The sequence below is a fragment of the Ursus arctos genome, unplaced genomic scaffold, assembly GCF_023065955.2.
Source record: "Ursus arctos isolate Adak ecotype North America unplaced genomic scaffold, UrsArc2.0 scaffold_5, whole genome shotgun sequence".
NCBI lineage: Eukaryota > Metazoa > Chordata > Mammalia > Carnivora > Ursidae > Ursus > Ursus arctos.
In genome coordinates this window covers 70558857-70578117 of record NW_026623067.1, presented here as the reverse complement: position 1 = coordinate 70578117, position 19261 = coordinate 70558857, and the positions used below count along the sequence as shown (strand labels likewise).

At 38.6% G+C, this 19261-nt stretch overlaps 1 long non-coding RNA gene across 9 annotated transcripts in view; it reads right to left on the bottom strand.

The window, feature by feature from the left end:
• LOC113255120 (uncharacterized) overlaps positions 1-19261 on the bottom strand; it is a 132321-nt gene that overhangs the window by 82113 nt on the left and 30947 nt on the right. For 6 of the 9 annotated variants that reach the window (XR_007190508.2, XR_007190507.2, XR_007190509.2 and 3 more), the window contains exon 3: positions 17404-17472. This is a non-coding gene — a long non-coding RNA (uncharacterized LOC113255120). Of the gene's footprint in view, positions 1-14123; positions 14231-17403; positions 17473-19261 lie in introns of all 9 variants that reach the window. The other 3 variants (XR_008957593.1, XR_007190506.2, XR_008957594.1) reach the window with 1 other exon arrangement.

The following is a 19261-nucleotide window of genomic DNA, read 5'->3' as shown; positions in this document are numbered from 1 at the left end:
GAGGATTTCAGTGATTTGTCCTGCAGGCTACAGAATGTAAAGGACCTCCCTTTGTCCTGCGCATTCCCCTAAGCAGTCAAGCTTCCCCCCGTGGAAGTACCAGAAACTACACACACATGTTTTTACTGCACAGCAGCTGAAGAGAAGGTTGTGATGAAATGGAGAAGAATGGAAGTGGCAAAAACAGCCCACTGGGCTCTCAAATCAAAACAAAGAGAGAAAGGTTTCTCGGCACTGATCAACTGTACTCTGGTTCTAGTCCCACGTATTTTGAAGTAAAACCAAACTAACCCCTATTCCTATGATAGGGAAAAATAGATATCCTCTTAAAGACACAAATAAGGCAAAAAAAAAAAAAAAAAACCCTATTTTTCCGACTACAGTGTGAGCGTATGTACATACTTGTGTGTACATGTAGTGGAGAAGGGGTAAGCTGGTGGAAGAATAGGATTTGGCTTGATTCGGTAGCTCTACAAGTCAAAAGACAATAGGAATATAATAAAAATTCTTTCGAGTTTTTAAAGAAAAGACAAGACAGTCTTCTATTAAGAACAGCTTCCTTGAAGAAGCATACACTTCCAAGTGAAAGGGCTTCTTTCGGATGCTGTTACTAACCAGTGACCATTATCTGATTCGTGTATTCACACACAGCTTCCACGTGAAATAGACTGATTTTAAGATTCAGAATTTTACTAATCGTTTAAGTAATATATATAGTACATGTGCTTTAAAATGCTTAAGATTACTGGAATTCTCTCATAGAGATCATAAATTATAACTCAAAAACGTTACTCCATTATTTTCATTTGGTAGTAAGACTCCTGGAAGACCTTAAGGGGCCACACCCTGCCAGTTGGTGATGTGGTCAGCACAGTGTGGAGGAGGTCACAGAGAGCAGCTGTCCCAGTAACTTAGCCCAGCCTACGTGGTAACATGAAAGAGAATAAAAGGAGGAAAAAAATTCTGACAAATGAAAGCAAGAGAGTCCGTTTCAAAAGAAAAAAGATGTATGAAAAGCAATGGACAATAAAAAGTACCGGAGGAGGGTAAAAGTTGTTTCTAACAAAAGACCAGGAGGAAAGTAAGTCCGAAGAGGAAAGGAAAATTTAACCACTCAAAAAAAGGCTGAATATCTTTAGAGGAACTCCCCCAAGAGTGAAAAAAATCACAAGCAGAGTGAAAGACGCATCTAGATGACAGGTTATGTATAAAGAAAGCAGCCAAATCAACAAACACTTGTTACAAAGAACCTACTGGGGCAGACACTGATCTGGGTGCTGGGGAGGCCATGGTGACCAAAACAGACACACCCACCACCAATATGCTATTTCGCCAAGACTGTGTTACCCGATGGCCAGAAAAAAATTGATTATCTAGACTTGCATTTCTTATGTTATGGCCTGGTACACAACATTAAATCAAAAGCAGAGAGATGAGAGAAGGAGGATGCAAATAGGTAATAATACTATTTGGTTGGGTTTTGAGCACAGAGGACTAGTATATTATACAGATCAGACAGAATAGATTATCTCCTAAGAGCTCTCACCTGAATCCCTAAATAGATGATCTACTAAAGGAGAAAAGGAGGGAAATCTTTTGTAAAATCAAAGGAAATTATTATTCCGGGAAGTGGTTTTGGCAAAAGAATTTCTTGGCATATTTCTGTGACTTGTAAAGGATTTCCTAGTGGAAAGTAAAATTTGAAAAGTTAAATTGCCCATGAGGAAATGGTCTCAGCAGATGCCATTACAAAATGGCACAGAAGAAGTTGTATGTAAATTAAAGACCTTGCCTGAGTCTTTTGAATCTCTTTGGTATCTTCTCTTTCTATTTAAGGACTTAGCATGACCCCTCCACCTCAATTCGTGTAGGATGAAGTAAAACTTTTTTTTTTTAAAGATTTATTTATTTGAGAGAAAGCGCACGTGCACATGCACACACACACATGAGCGAGCGGGCGAGGGGGCGAGGGGGCAGAGGAAGAGGGAGAGAAGCAGACTCCCTGAGCGCAGAGCCTAGTGCAGGGCTCGATCTCAAGACCCTGAGATCATGACCTGAACCAAAACCAAGAGTCGGATGATTAACTGACTGAGCCTCCCAGGCACCCCTAAAGTAAAGCTTTTAATAACCAATTTACTTGGTAACCTGAAAATACACGTGAACTCCTATGTAAGTTCTGTGGTGAACTTTAAAGTTGTTTCTTCTAGCTTTCCATGATTGTCTCTCATGGAATCTATTCGAGGAACAAATGACCTCAGGCTGTTAGGGTTTATTTACCTAGCATGGCATCCTGGCACCCTGCCCCTCTGCTCCTGCTGCAATCGATGCACACCTGCTACTCCAGGGTCTTCTATCAAACACATGGAAAGAACAACTTCTGAAATCCATTTTTAAGTGACCAAGAACAAGGATGACAATTTGAAGTAAAGCTGGGTCAAATTTAGCTCTTCATAAAATTGGCTGGGCCTGCCTCTGCTCAGGGGAAAGCCTTGCTGAATCTCCACTTTCAGAAGCCACACTAGATTGAACAATCAGACTGTTTGAAAAACCCATCATCCCACAAGGATTTGTGAAGTGTTGAGCGTCTGGCACACGGGTGTTCTGAATAAAAGGATTTTGCCAGGAGTTTTGAGATCAGAGATCCATGATTAACTCTGACTGCCTGGATCAATAAAGATTGTTTTCCTTTGAAACAGAGTACCTATAAAATTATGTAATTTGAGGTATAGGAAAATCATTGCCGAATGAGCAAAGAGTACTTTGCTGCCCACAGAATCCATTTGGTAATAATTTCAGCATGAAAAGTAAGACCATTATTTTGATAGGACAAATGCACTTGAAAGTCACGAAAGATTATATCGGTTAAAAATTATATTTGCATAAAATACGTTTTCAGCACAAACTCACTCAGGTGTAGCACTAGTCACACCAGAAATGCAATTCAGTGTGAGCTATTTCCTAAAGGAAAAGTACATGTGAGAATTTAGATTATTTTGTCTAGCACAGCTGCTGCTTGTACTGCAAAAGCAGAGATGCAGCTGATGACAAGGTAGAATGGAACTTGGCACCTCTGCTGGCATCCAGCCAAGAATACAGAATGTTTTAGCCAGTCTGTGCCATGTGATCCATTTCTTAATTGTTGATAACATATAATTAGGACAATCTAAGCCTAGTTTAATGAATGCAATAAGTTAAACTGCAGTGCTTGACTATACTTGGATAGACTTTGTTAGTCTTGGAGCATGGAATTGCAGAGTAACATTTTATAAACAGTACAAAATGGAATCTTCCCTTTACAAACTATCAGCCTAAAATTATGGCCGACATCCTAACCCACAGTATAAATTCTGTGCACTGTATAAATGTCAACTGATATTCATGGCCAATGTGCCCAAAATAAATTTTCCCCTTGAAGATTTTAAAGGTAAGATTTATGTGAAGAAATTGGTCACATATTTAAAAATGACAGACTACACGTTCTGCTAATCAGTTATCAACCTGATTTATTTTGACAGACTTCTTTCTAAGATGATCAGAGCTCAGTCTAGTGTACTACACGTTTTTTAAAATGCAATGATTTTCTTGAAAATAATGAATTATTAACTTTTTATTAAAATAGACTCATTGCATTCACCTTTACACACCCCCTATTACTTACTGGTAGGTTTTGTAAAAACATTGTCATTGTAAAGCGTGCAAAAGACCTGTACTTATGCCATAAATAAATTCAGCTGAATTTTTCCTATCTCTGGTAAAAGAGTTATTTTTTCCTAAGGGGTTAAAAGTCTCACCTAGATATAAAATAATATGAGGAATGAAAAGTTTTGGGGGAAAAATGCATTTTAGCTTTTGATCAAAAAAAAATTTTTTAAGGGAAGCTCTGTTTATCCACAGCATGCATGCTTTCTCTGATTGTTTTTTTTTCCCCATCTTTAAATTTGTTCTAATGTTATCAGAATTGATTTTTAGTCTCAGTCATCCCAAAGGAACTGTCTTGAGTGAAGCTCTTATTGGGGAACTGTAATGAAGAATCAGCTTGCAAAGCTGTTACTATGGTGCTCACATATCTGAAGAAATTTTTAGTGGAAATAAAATTCCAAAGCACTAAATTTAGAGGTATTTCATTTCCTAGTAAGAGGTATAAAAATAGTACTACTAGATACAATTTAAATTCCAAGGGGGAGATATTTATTTCTGTACAATCCTCAACCATGTACATTCTAGAAAGCTAGTTCTTTTCACGGGCCTTGAGACAAATTAAAAATCATGTTAACTAATTCCCTCTTAGGCCACACAAAGGATGATATGTTAAAAAAAAAAAAAAAGGAGATTTTAGACAACCTGTGGAATGGGAAAAAGTATTTGCAAATTGTATATGTAATAAGGAGTTAATATCCAAGATATATAAAGACCTCATGCAACTCAGTAACAAAAGAACAAAATCACCCAATTAAAAAATGGGCAATGGACTTGAATAGACATTTCTCCAAAGAAGATACAGGAAAAACTGTTCAATGTAACTAGTCATTAGGAAAATGCAAATTAAAACCACAATGAGGTATCACCTCATACCTGTTAGAATAGCCATCATCAAAAAGACAAGAGATAAGAAATGCTGGTGAGGATGGGGAGAAAAGAGAACCTTTGTGCACGCTGCTGGGATTGTAAATTGGTACAGCTACTATGGAAAAGAGCATAGAGGATCTTCAAAAAATTAATAATAGGGGCGCCCGGGTGGCACAGCGGTTAAGCGTCTGCCTTCGGCTCAGGGCGTGATCCCGGCATTATGGGATCGAGCCCCACATCAGGCTCCTCTGCTATGATCCTGCTTCTTCCTCTCCCACTCCCCCTGCTTGTGTTCCCTCTCTCGCTGGCTGTCTCTATCTCTGTCGAATAAATAAATAAAATCTTTAAAAAAAATTAATAATAGGGGCGCCTGGGTAGCGCAGTCGTTATGCGTCTGCCTTTGGCTCAGGGCGTGATCCTGGCGTTCCGGGATCGAGTCCCACATCGGGCTCCTCGGCTGGGAGCCTGCTTCTTCCTCTCCCTCTCCCCTGTTGTGTTCCCTCTCTCGCTGGCTGTCTCTCTGTCACATAAATAAATAAAAAATCTTTAAAAAAAAATTAATAATAGAACTATCATATTATCTAGTGATTCCACTTCTGGAAATAGATCCAAAGGAAACAAGAACACTAACTTGAAAAGATACCTGCACCTCTATGTTCACAGTAGCATTATTTACAATAGGCAAGAAAAGAGTGGATAGAAAAATTGTGAGATATATGTATATCACAATATGTAATGGAATATATATATATATTATATGGAATATTATTCAGCCATAAAAGTGAGGAAATCCTACCATCTGTGACAACATGGATGAAACTTGAAGGCACTATGCTAAGTAAAATAAGTCAGACAGAGAAAAACAAAACTGTATGATCTCACTTATATGTGGTATGTAAAAAACAGAAATAAAACTGTCAAACTGAATTACCAGAATTGGAAGGAGGGGAGAAGGGGAATTGGAGGAAGGTGGTCAAAAGGTATAAGCTTCCGGTTATGAGATAAATAAGTACTAAGGATGTAATATACACCATGGTGACCTGCTTTATGATACACAGGAAAGTTTTTAAGAGAGTAAATCCTGTGAGTTCTTAACACATGAAGAAAATTTTTTTTCCTTTTTTTCCTTCTTTTTATTGTATCTACATAAGCTGACAGATGTTAGCTGAACCTATTGTGGCAATCATTCCACAATATATGTAAATCAAACCATCATTGTGTATGCCTTAAACTTAGACAGTGATGTCTGTCAATTATTTCTCAATAAAACTGAAGAAAAAAGGAGATCTTCATTTTCACATTTTCATTAGTGCTGCTTTTAAGATAAAACTTTACAAAGTGAAGACATAACTATGTGAAAATGTAGTATTTTTCAGATATTAAGAAAAAGGTTTTGAAGATGATACATAACTGTAGTTTTAGATAATAGACTGTATACCAACTCACAGGGTAGAGAGTTAGAGAATGTCATCAGTTCCCTGGCGTGGTTGCTAGAAAGCTCAGGTTTAAGACACAACTTCCATTAGAAGCAATAATTACTATGTGTGCAACAGGTAACAGGACCCCCTTTTCCAAAAATAAAAATGTCCAGAAATGATGACAAATTATAGTCCTGAAATTAAAGTAATTATAAGCATCATATGTAAATACGCTTCTTCCTCTGCCCACTATTAAAATATGTATCAAATTCCTCAAGGCAAGTTGCAATTCCAGAGGTGTTGTCTAAGTTACTACATGCAGAGGAAGAAATTTTTTTAAATCATCTTTAAATTTTTAAGATTAAGTCATCAAAAACAGCAGGAAAAAAAGCCTATAATAATATTACATGAGTGAGAATATTACATTACATCTGTACTTCTAAGTTCATAAGAAAAAAAGAGGAACTGGCGTCTCTCAAGAAACAAGACTACAGCCGTTACAGACCCACACTTTTATATGACTAATAGATACACATATAATTATTGAAGAGAAGGGAAAAACAGGTACTGCCATAATTCTTCCATCCATTATATGTAATTTTATATATGCTTATTTGGATGAAAAACTTTAAAACGTTAAGGTTTGACAAGTGCAATAAAAAAATGGTGCTGGACTTAAGCCGTTCGGAGCACACAGGAGAGAAGAGAAGGGTTCATGTTATAATTGCCTTTTATCTGTTCTTACAAACTGTCTTTCAAAGAAGTTATTCAGAAAAGCAACCCACAGCGCCATCGTCTAAATTAAAATGCAAACCTCACATTAACACAAATAAATGTGTCCATAATTTCAGAGATTATTTTAGGAAATGTGGTCCATTATATGTGTTTCTTTTATGATGAGTTTGGAAGTTGGGGGAAATTTTGGCTCATAATTAGCATAGAATACCAAAACTAAGAGATATAATGCAGTGCAATAATGGGTAATTTCCACTATTCTTCTACAAATATCTAATTCAATACTTCTAATTATCAGTTTGCACCATGAAGGAAATATTCCTTCGAGTAAAGCAAATTTAGAGCTTTTATTAAAGAATTCACACGATTTTCTAGGTACACTTTTCATGTTACCATAATTTAATTTTCACCTCTATTTGACAAGGCCTGCTTCAAATACTGAAATCTAATGGGGGAAAAAGTATAAAAGAAGTGCGTTTATTTTGCTATCACATAAAACAGAACTCTAAACTGTAGCATTCATAAAATAAAATTTACTAAAGCTTTTTTTCCCTGACAAAACACTTAGAAAACAATCTCTAAAAATGCCAGTTTAAAAACAGCCTAAGAATATTACACTGTAAAAGTCACCTTTTTGTTAATTCGTTATTTATTGATAAAAGAAGTGTTTGCCTGTTTTTCTTGTCACAGTGGCTGTAATTATTTCTTTTTTTTTTTTTAACAGGCTGTATTCTAAATATAATCTACTAGTTTTTAACCCACTTATAGCTCACAATAAAACCAGCTTTCCACCTTTCCTACTTGCTAGACAAAATGGATTAGAAAGTGATTCGTGTGTTAATTTTACCAGAAGCTAGACAGTATAAACTGCATATTCAGCTACACAGATTTCTGGACTTTTGATTGTAACTTTGTAACTGCACTAGGGATGGTATTTTGCAAATATTAAACCAATGCATTTCATGGCGTTTCCTAAATCACATTGTCTTTGTAGCTTCTCACCTTCAAAGCAGAGCCAGAAAACTTACTTCCCTAGACCAGGAAAGGATAAGAACGTAATTTGCAAGCAAGCCTTTGTGGAGAGTGCATTGATTTGCTAATTCTTTTAGTTCCTACTTAACATTTCAAGGACCCCCAGCCTGGAGAATTCAATCTAGAATTTTCATTATGAAGAGAGGGTACCTTCCACCTAAGAACTCTCCAGGCCGTGCTGCTGGCTGCTTTCTGGTAGAGAGGCTCAGGACAACCAGGAAGGGAAGTAAAGCCTACCTCTTCTGTTTCTGGGGGCTGAGGATGATAGACTATGGAAAGTCATCTGAGACTGCCTCCCAATTTCCCTTTCTGGCTTTCACTCTTAGTGGTAAGGTACAGGAAGCCCAAGGAAAGAGTGACTTCAAATTCCCTATCAACTAGAATGAACCTTCCCCACACCCTGGGGTGGCCCCACATGGTGACTTCCTGAGAGTTCATCTGTTGGCTTTGAGGAATGACTTTCCTAGACTCTGCTTTGTTTCACTCTGGCTTGGATTGAAACCAGGCATTCCCATAGCACCCCACCCTAAACCCATAGGGAACTAAGGAGGCAGCTGAGTTAAAAGCTAGTAAGCAAGATGCCTCCATGGTAGAGGGTCAATAGGGCCTTTCCACCAGGGAGCTATATGAGGAATACAACAGAGAAAACCAAGGTAAGAGCAAACTGACCAAGCCAAAACAAAAGGTGCCACATCAGCTAAGTGCCAGCAAGACAGTAGACAAGGGACATGACCCTGAAAATCAGAAGAACAAGAGGATTCTACACACAAAGATACTAGCTCTTCCTCACCACTCCTCGACTGTGAAAGTCTTTTCTTTTTAAAGATTTATTTATTTATTTATTTATTTGAGAGAGAGAGAGAGAGAGAGAGAACGAACACACGTGCATGCAGGGGGAAGGGCAAAGGGAGAGGGAGAGACTCCCAAACAGATTCCATGCTTAGGGTGCAGCCAGGTGAGACTCCATCTCACAACCCTGACATTGGGATCTGAGCCAAAACCAAGAGTCAGGCACTTGACCAACATCACCACCCAGGTACCCCAAGACTGTGAAAGTCTTACCGATCCACCACACATGCATTCACCAAGTAGGAGGGTACCTAGGAGTGGACAGAACACAAAGCATGGTTTCCTAAAGCAGCAACATTACCTAAAGGGATGATTTTAACTACTGGAGTGGTCCTTATTTTAAACCACAGAGAACTTTAAATTTATAAGAGAACCAGAGTGTTATAGACAACATAATGGAACTACATTTTCCAGGCATATCTAAGTGTTAATGAAGCCAATGTTAAATAACCAACACAAAGACAAAAGTTTCTATAGTAAAAATAATTCCCTCTCCAAACACATTCTCACACACATAAACAATCACAGCATGGTATCTGGTGAGGAAAGTGGGGTGGCCTTTTTGACCTGAATTGTCCACATAGAATGACTATGTTAATCTAACTGACCAAATAACCACTTGGGTTTCCTTTATGGTTTTTCTGTGTATGTATTAGTTAGAATTACCAGTTTAAAGGAAAAAAAAACAAAGAAACAAAAAAATTGCTCATTTTTAGTTTCATCACCTATTTAAAAAAAAAGGAATACTAATAACTGGCATGGTTATTTGGAGGAATTAATTAAGATGATTTATATGAAGTTAAGGGCTTTCTGTAAATTGGTTAGCACCGTATCTGGTACCCTCATCTCCTTCCCCTCCCCCACCCCATCTTCATCCCTTTTCTGAGATCAGTCACATCCAAACCTTCAGAATCAATGACATTCCATTTTCCATTGCCATCAATTCAAAAACCCTAATCACTAAATTGGCAAGCTTTCTTTGTTCTTCGCTTGAAGCAGTTCTTATACTTACCCATTGTCTCCTTTCTCACTGCCATGGCCTTCAATCCAGATCTCATTTATCCTCTTGGGCACCTGCACCTTCTAACCAAATACCTGTCTCTTGTTTGAGTCCCTCCCATTTGCAAACTGCTACTCAGCTCTAAGCTGGTCATTTCTTTCTCCAAAGCCCTCTCTACTTTTCTAGATACTCCCTGGAAGAGGCAACTCAAACTCCTACATCATTTTATATTATTTTATCTCTACAGATATAATTAATATTCATATTTATTTATAAACACCATATTCTAAACACCTAGCACAGCGTCTTGCCCACTTCAAATTGTGTATAAACCTTTATTTTTTAAATTTTTAAAAAATATTTTATTTATTTATTTGACAGAGAGAGAGAGCACACAAGCAGGGGGAGTGGCAGGCAGAGGGGGAGGGAGAAATAGGCTCCCCGCTGAGCAAGGAGTCTGATAATGGGGCTCAATCCCAGGACCCCAGGATCATGACCTAAGCCGAAGGCAGATGCTTAACCGACTGAGCCATCCAGGCACCCTAAACTTTTATTTTTGAATGAAGACTCTGATACCTACAAAACCTTTTGATACAGATCTCTTAAGATGAAGGCCAGTTTTCTTGTTTTACTGACAACAGGAATAATAATTAATAATAATAATAATACCCGGCATTTGAAGAACATAGACATTATCAGCATGCTTTTACAAGCATGTCATTTGAAAACTGGGTTTTTGGGAGATGAAACAAATTGCCTGCGATCACACATCTAGTAAACAGCAATGCTGGAGCTTGAACACAACTTCACTAGATTCTTTTCACAATCCCAATCAGCTTCAATTGATTGATTAATTGAGAGTGATTAATTGCAGGCAGCTGGAGCCTGTGTCACTGAGAGCATATTCTTCATTGCAGTTCCATCCAGCCATGGTGATATGTTCTACCGTCCTCATTGCCTTCATCTATGTTAACAGACAAATGTTAGAGGTCATAAAGGAAGGACGAGGAGAGGGACATGTTCCACGTATATCTTATGTGTTTGAAAATTGGGGAGGGGCGCCTGGGTGGCGCAGTCGTTAAGCGTCTGCCTTCAGCTGAGGGCGTGATCCCGGCGTTCTGGGATCGAGCCCCACATCAGGCTCCTCTGCTGTGAGCCTGCTTCTTCCTCTCCCACTCCCCCCACCTGTGTTCCCTCTCTCGCTGGCTGTCACTCTCTCTGTCAAATAAATAAATAAAATCTTTAAAAAAAAAAAAAAAAAAGAAGAGAAGAGAAAAGAAAATTGGGGAGATACGATTTCAGGATATATTTGCAGAGGGCTTCTGGAAAAGGAGGTTCCTTAGTGGCTCCCATGTCTCTGCAAGACATGAACAGGAAAATGGGTAGCCCTTGTTTTGTCAGCTACTAGTAGTCATCTCATGACCATGAAGAAGGCGCTGGAAGGCAGAGTGAGGAGATAGAAAAAAATCAGGTTTTCTTGACAAAATGGAGCCACCTACACTACACCACCTTTCAGTTATGAGGCCTTCACATTTTTTTTTAAGATTTTATTTATTTCTTTTTCAGAGAAAGAGAGAGCACGAGCACAAGCAGAGGGAGCAGCAGGCAGAGGTAGAAGCAGGCTCCTCGCTGAGCAAGGAGCCCGATGTGGGACTTGATCCCGGGACCCTGGGATCATGACCTGAGCAGACCTTTAACCGACTGAGCCACCCAGGTGTCCCAAGGCCCCCACATTCTTGTTAAGCCAGGCTGAATTGAGTTTTTGGCTACTTGCAACCAAAACGATATGAATTGATTTATGAAAGAAGCAGAGGGCAGTTTACACTGACATATTTTCAGACACACGTGTAAAAGGCATCCCTGTGACACTGCTACTGAATGTGTGAAAGTTCAAAAGTGCTTGAGAACTTTTTAGATCACACAAATAGGACTTACAAGATGTGGATGCTGAGGTTTACGCACTGCATTATGGAAATGGTGGATGAATTTACAAGCGCTGAAGGAGGAAACAGAACAGCCCCCCTCGTCCTACACAACTCAGTATGTCAGTGGATATCCCATCTGGTTTACAGGTGCCAGAAACAAGCAAACCAAATTTTGGAAAAATTAGACTAGCAGGGAATATATAAGTGGAACATCCCCTGAATGGATCTTCTCTACTCAAGAGAGAAAGGGGATATTTTCCACCCACGCTGGGCATTCTGTTTCTATTTTCTGGGCTCTGCCCTATCCCAGGCCCCTCTCCCCACTGAAAGGCCATGGAGAAAATAGACCTCACCAAAGCATGAGACAGAATGACCCACAGTGCAGCTCTGGAAGACAGCCAGTTCCCCAGCATTGATGTGGTTCCACTTAACTCCTCTGGGGTGGACGCATGTAGACGTTTAGTGACAGTGAGTTATCACAGCAGCTGGCATACAAGGAATTGAAGTGGAGTCACTGCAAGTAGGGTGGGCAGCAGAAACGCTCCAGAAAACGCTGAAGTGTAATTTCAGGCAATGCCGCATTGTTTGGGAATTCGGGAAACCACAGGAGTAAACAGGACAAGCTGGCATGCAGCAGGCAAAAACAAGGCAAGACTTTTTTTTTTTTTCCCCTGACCCAATAGAGAAACCAGATCAAAGATATGGAGCAGTTGGCATGCAGCTCAGGCCCTACAATACTGACTCATTTTGCTACCAACCGTTTCTTGTGTGCCTACTATGTGTCATCCTCTCTGACAGAGGAGTATGACAACAACGAAGATATAATTCCTTTGACTCATACAAACCTGGAGCCACCAAACACAGATGTGCAAAAACTCTATCACTTCATTATTTTTCCATAACAATTTATATTTGATTTGAAGCTCCCATTCACGCAGTAGCAAAAATTAGGGCCTCCTCTAGCTCCCTCTCCCCTGGGTTACCTCTAAGTTCCAAGAGACTTAAAAAGTGCCAGAGAGTCTGGAGAGCAGGGTGGAGGTGAGGAACCCAGTCCTCACTGGACTCTGTGGAGAAGCCCCCATCTCCTCTGTGATGACCTGGGCCATCCTCCTCATCCCTGGAGCAAGACCTCACCAGTCCCGCTCTCTCACAGCTACTGTCCACACCTCTCTAGTACTTCTCTGCTTCTTCACCACTCCCGGCACTCTCTGGGCTTAGGCAACAACACCCAAGCTCTCTTCCCTTTTCAACTCCCTTCCCTTTCCTGGACCCATGAAATCTTATCTAACCCAGAGCTGAGGACGGCACGACAGAAACTGACCCCTTCTTCCTTCAACTCTGCTTTCTAAAGTGGGACTTCAATTTTGAGTTACAAAAACAAAAAAGTCGACTCCTTTACTGCGACTTGTTTTACTTTCTGTCCCTTCCCCTGAAGTAGCCTAGCTTCCTGGATGCAGAGGAAGGGTAGGGCTTATAGGAAATACTAGGAGGACAAAAGCACTGGTTAACATCGCCAAAGATATATCCCACCGCAATGGAGCTACAATGTTCTTTGAGAAGACGAGACATTTTTCACTGAAGAAACAATATATGAGCTGGATCTTGAAAATAGATAGGTATTTACCAAAAGAAGAAAGTAAAAGAGGATCAAAGATGTGAGCAAGACTTTGCTTGTATTTTTAGATCACAAAATAATGTAAGACTTAAGAGCACCATGCAGTTGAAAATGAAAGCTCAGTGCCATTAACAGTATGAAATGCCCACTGTGGACAGAAAAATTGACCATATGCCACGTTATTTTATGTGGTTAAATGTCAATTTGAAATTGACATCCCTTCCCTCACTTTAAAAGTTAAAAAACTAAAAGCTTTATTTAAGAAATATATAACTTGAGTAAAGCCCCAAAGCAGAGGTCAGATAAAAAAAATCAAGAACTTTATTTCCCTCTTCTTCTGCGACAAGTACCTATTTGACTAGAGATGTCCATTAGAATAGCTGAGCAACGGAATATAGCATTGTGGAGGAAAAAGAGATTCCCCCGCGACACCGCTACTTCTGAAATAGAAATTTTTAGATGCATCTTACATAACTGATTTGATCCACTACATTGTCAAAGAAATATGGAGACACAATAGGCAAGAGCAATTATTTTTAACCATCCATCAACATAAAGTGTCCTATCAGCAATCTGTATCACAGATTTTATCAACACATGTAACCTCCCTTTTTTCAGTGAGAGTTGTGTGGGTGTCCATGCACTGGAGAAAAGAATCCCACGAACACACATCACTCTTCCCAATTTACATTTTCAGTATCCTGAATTGAAGCACGCTCAATGAATCTGACAGGGAGTGCTACTGAAGTCTCAACTCTAAATAAATAGTTTAAAATAAAAAGTTGTATAAATATCGGTCTGTGCCAACGATGCGGTTTGAGAGGGAGTGCTATAAACACAAAGTAAATTAAATGGGATCTACTTTTGTGGGGTAAAAGGCTACTTAGACTGGTTATTATAGAGAAAATTCTGTTGTGTGGTGCGACAGCACGTACCCATGTGGCTAACCTACAGCTGGTAGAAGAAACAAATCCCACCCATACCTAGGAGCGGTGCCACAGCCAGACCACAATTCCTATGAGGGATGAACTTAATTTGCTGAAAATGAAGGCCAGGCTCTGTTGCAGCTCATTAGCTGGTTACAGACACACTGCGAGAGAAGAAAGTGGAATTCAGTCGATGTTCCAACTTCTACATGTGCTGTGAATAAAACAGACTATTGTTTTTTTGATAAAGAAGTATTGTTTTGAATGTGCAGAGTGGCTAAGTAAAGCCAGCAGAATTTTTTGGCCAAATATAGTCTCTTGCTCACTCCTAAAAATCCTAGCTTTCAAATTAAGAGCTGAAGTCATTGAAAAAAAAAAAAAAAGTTTACATTCCTGCAGCCTGCTGCAGCAAAGCCAAACAAATGTTTGGCTTAAAGCTCACTTACATCTCTTTCATGAGCCTTTTCTTTAACATGGAAGTCTGAAAAATACCATTTCTTTTATCGAGTCATTTAATGCCAAGTGTTTTGTGTGTATGTGAGTGTGTGTGTGTGTGAATGTGCATGTGTGTGTTTATGTGAGGACACGCACACTCAGCAACAGTACTGTAGGGTCAGTGTAGTGGTTTTCAGGCATGGGGTCATATTTGAATTTAAAGAAACCATGGTTTTACAGCTTCTGGCATAATTTAGGTCACAGTCACAAACTGGTTTTTTTAAGCATCATTAACCACTGAATGGACAAGGAATGTGTTATTTTCAAGGAGTTTCTTTGGTGCCAGTTCGGGCAATAAAAAACTAAGGACAGGGGTCAAACCTGGGAGGGTAACCTAGTATGTAGTTGCCCTCCTGATGCACTTTTTTACCATAAAAAGTCAACATGCTTTTTGGCCTTCGGTCTCCAAGGCCAAGCTGGATAACACGGAGTAACATCAGTTTGTTGGCAGCAGGCATCTGGATGGCAAATTTTCATACAGTCAGTAGACTGCAGATCTGGAACTCTGAAGAGCCCGCTAAGATTACAAAAACTGCAGAACTCAATATGCAGTAGCCTAATATTTTTCAGTATCATGGGTTGATTCTCCTTACAATAAAATACATGGATCAGTCACATTTTTGCTCTATAATTCAGTTTTGTTTTGTTATAATAATGACCTTCACAGAAAACAAATTCCCAATCTGAGAGGAAACAATGAAGTGGATTGAATCAAGCCTCTTTGTAACTAATTGGCAACTGACAATTCATGCCCAGACCTAAAAATAGGGAAGGGAAGGAAGCTGTGTGTGCAACCTTCTCATCCCTCTTGTCCTAGTCGTCTCCCAGCTCTGCACGTTGGTGCCCTTGTTTTGTTTTCAGGAATAACTCGGTATTGAAGGTACATTCCCCAAGTGCAAATGATCGGTGCGTCAGAGTGGGGAGAGCAGAGAGTAAGTATCCCTTCATGATCGAGCAACAGCACGCTGAAAGCTGGGGGCCTCCTTAGACCAGCTCTACTTCCCTTCTTAGCCTTCAAGCGCTAACCAAACGCTTTCATTACAAAGGGCAGTTGTTACATGGAAGGGATAAAATGAAGCTTTTGCCCTAAAACATTATTTACAGATTGAATTGTTTTCAATATAATATCAAAAAACTGAGATTTTTTTGGTCACGTCCAGAGGGTCCCCAAACTCTTTCTTTAGATGCACGGCCATCAACTTTAATAGAATTTTACCTGCATAGATTTACCTGCAGAGTTCGTATCACCAGTACACTAGTGACTAGATCAGCGTTAAAGGGACAACTGAAGAAATGTACAGTTTTCCATTTATCTCAGGTCATCAACTCTTATGCTCTTGATGAGTGTCTTAAGATATTACAATCTACCAAAGAATGTTTCTGATTTATGTCAAAACGTCCGAGAATTAAGTCCAGAGAGGATATAAGACAAACAAACATCACCTTTTGAGAGAATGGATGGAGACTGCCTTCAATTCAAAACACAGTACCAACTCATTAATGAGATGGCTCCAGACATGTGTTTTCCAAATAAATATTTGTTGAGTATATAAACATAATAATGCTTTCATTTGACCATTTTTTATTAGTTTCTAAATGTTTTCTAAATGCACTTGCTTCCATAAAAAATGTTTTAGAATGCAAATTTAAAATTTTTGTCTCATGTCCTCGTAAATCTCCACTATTATATTAAATATCTGTGTGTCCTATTTGCCCTTAAAGTTGGCTGCTTTCTCTTTCATTCCAGGTCCTCAGTTAAGACTTTTCTATTGCTACGCCTGTATCTAATATTATTTCACCTTCTTCCTTCCTATCTGTTCGGAGATAGAAAAAGAGATCTAAATTTGTTAATAATTTATGCTAAATAATAATCAATATGACTCTGGATAAAAACCTACTATATAAATTCCCCAGAAGTTTTGCGACTGCATTTTCTGCCAAAAGCTTAAGTTGCCAAAAGATAAGTAGTCAGGCAAGTAAGGAGTTATTAGAATATACAAGTCCTGACCATCTCTAGACTACTTCAAAAAGTCAGACAATACCTATACAGTAGAGATGGGAGTTGACCACCAAATAAATTTTTTCTTTAATAAGCCTTTACAAATATAAATTTATATCCTAATTTATATCCTAAACTTCTCGAATCCCACCTCATATTTGAACACTAGCTTATGGTTTACAAACTACTTCCACAAAATATATGAGTGTATATATTACCTTCATAACATGAGTATGTTTGGCTTTTTTAGGTGACAAGGAATAGAAACATATTCAAGCTACCTTAGGTTAGTATAAAGCATTAGAGGAAAGTAAAGGAATATAAGTACCTTTGAAACAAGCCAAATGGCCAATGGATATGACTCAGGAACTAGAAGATTGTTCAGAGGATTGTGAACCCACACGATGGGGTTATCACACCATTACTTTGGCAGCAGAAGCACATTTCTTCCTTCATTGTGGTTTTGCAACAATTATTCTCACCTATTTTCTTGTTTTAGTAAATTTTTGGTAATATTTAAAACAATTCAATAAAACACTTAAAAACTATTTTCAGTGTTTAAAAGTATTTTAATTTCATAAAAATGTATTAAATATTAACTATTTTAAAACTTTGTATAAAATATTAAAATTATTTTCAGTACTATATGAAGGATTATATGTTGCATACTTTAAGTAACCAAACACAAAGATACTACTTAACACTCACTCTCTCTCTCTCTCTCTCTCTCTCTCACACACACACACACACACACACACACAATTCACTAGTGACAAGGAAAAATGCTGAGCCTTTGGGTGTGAAACATTTCTGGCAAAACACAAATAACTTAATCAATTCTACCTGAGTTTCCTTAGATGGTTGGTGTCCAATCAACGATACTGACTTGAGGTGTGACGGCTTTTACTTGGTCTAGAGAAAGAGGAATCATTTAGTTGCTGCAACTCAACGCTTTGAATGTCAGAGTTTGCTGTCTGCTTATTCTCTTGACTGCAAACTGAGCCTTCTCTTATATGAGGTGCTTTCACTTAGGAGAGACCACTTTTCATAGAAGATAGACCCCCCAAAATCTTAACTAGAATAGAGAAATTTGTCAGGGACATAAAAGTCAGTCAAAAAGCATTAACACCACAGTCTCTGCAGGGGGACAAGGGAATGTATAGCTGTTGCTTTTCCAGCTTTCCTGACCAAGTCTACTTCAGCAAAGAAGTAACTCAAAAGGAAGTGTGGTGGAAATTTCCAAAATACAGAGTCTGTTTGGATAAAAACAGTGAAGACAGGCTCTATATTTAATGATGGGGCCTGGGTTGCCTGTCTTCTGTGATCACTGGCTCTGTGTGGTACACTTTGGTGAGTTTATGATGGTGTAATCCTCCAATGAATGAAGCACTCCCTTCCCTTCACTGCTGTTTATTCTTAGCTTATGCACACAAAGAGCAAAGAAAGTTGTCAACAACACGTCCAGTTTATACACTGAGCACTGTTAAGAGCCAGATGACTCAAGTGAACCAACAAGCTCTTGTATCCTGAACATCCTTCATTCATTCATTCACACACACAAATATTTACTCTGCACCTACTATGTGCCAGGTACAACAACAGAAGAGGTTAATTGGGGAAAAGTGAAGGACAGGGACATGGCAGTGAGGGAGGAAACAGGGAAAAAATAGTTTGTATTAACAAAAGGGGAGATTCTTTTTCTGACATCCTCTAAAAATTCGTGCTTCTCAGTCTAACTTATCCATCATATTAATTAACTGTTCATTTCTAATTTGAACCATAAGATTCCAGAGAAAGGGCCCCATGTTGACGAGCTCTTTAATATTCCCATCAAAATTCCCATAGTAGTTGAAAAATACATCTACACTAGCTCTCTGTAAAATAATTCAAGCCTAAAGAATATACAACCATATATTTTAAGAGCAGAGAACAATGGAGATAATAAAATAATTTGTTGCTTTCTATGAAAAAATATAAATTTCATAATTATAAATACCACTGATGTGTCCATTTTACAATAAGAAAATAAAAAGATTAAAGAGGAAACTCTCACAGCACCTAAATTCTAATACTTTTGACATAACCATTTAGAAGAAGAATCAGAGGAGAATGGAAGATACAGGTTTTTTTAGCTGGAGTTTAGAAGAGTTGTAGATCACCTTATGTCTTTAAAAATGAAGCCCTGCCTTTAGGGGAAAAAAACTGGTAGTTCTGGCCAATGGCAAGCTGTTTTAATATCATTCTGTGAATTGGGACAACAAAAATAGCACTCGTTCAGAAAATGTTTTCAAGTCATGATTTCTAGAAGTCACCCCACTCATCACTATGTCAGAGTATTTTTCTTCAGTCCATTAGAAGCAGGTTTTGCCTTTATGCTGCATTCAAGGATTCCAAAGGTTCACTCACAATGTCAGACTACAATAAAATTCAGCGTAATGTGAACCACTCTATGATATTGCCTTTCCTTATTGCCTTTCAGTTACACTGTTCTAAATGCAATAAAGGAGAAGTTGTTCTGAACGGGACAGATAGAGAAATGAGTATCATTCCCTGAGTTGAAAAGTCACAGACTATATAATACGCTAACAGCTTCGAGCTGAATTTCTTATATTGATGGTTGGTTATGCGTGTTTGAACATCTGAGTAACCTGAAAAGCATCTAAGATTGCTTATTACAATTCGTAGTGGTTTTTATTCAGTA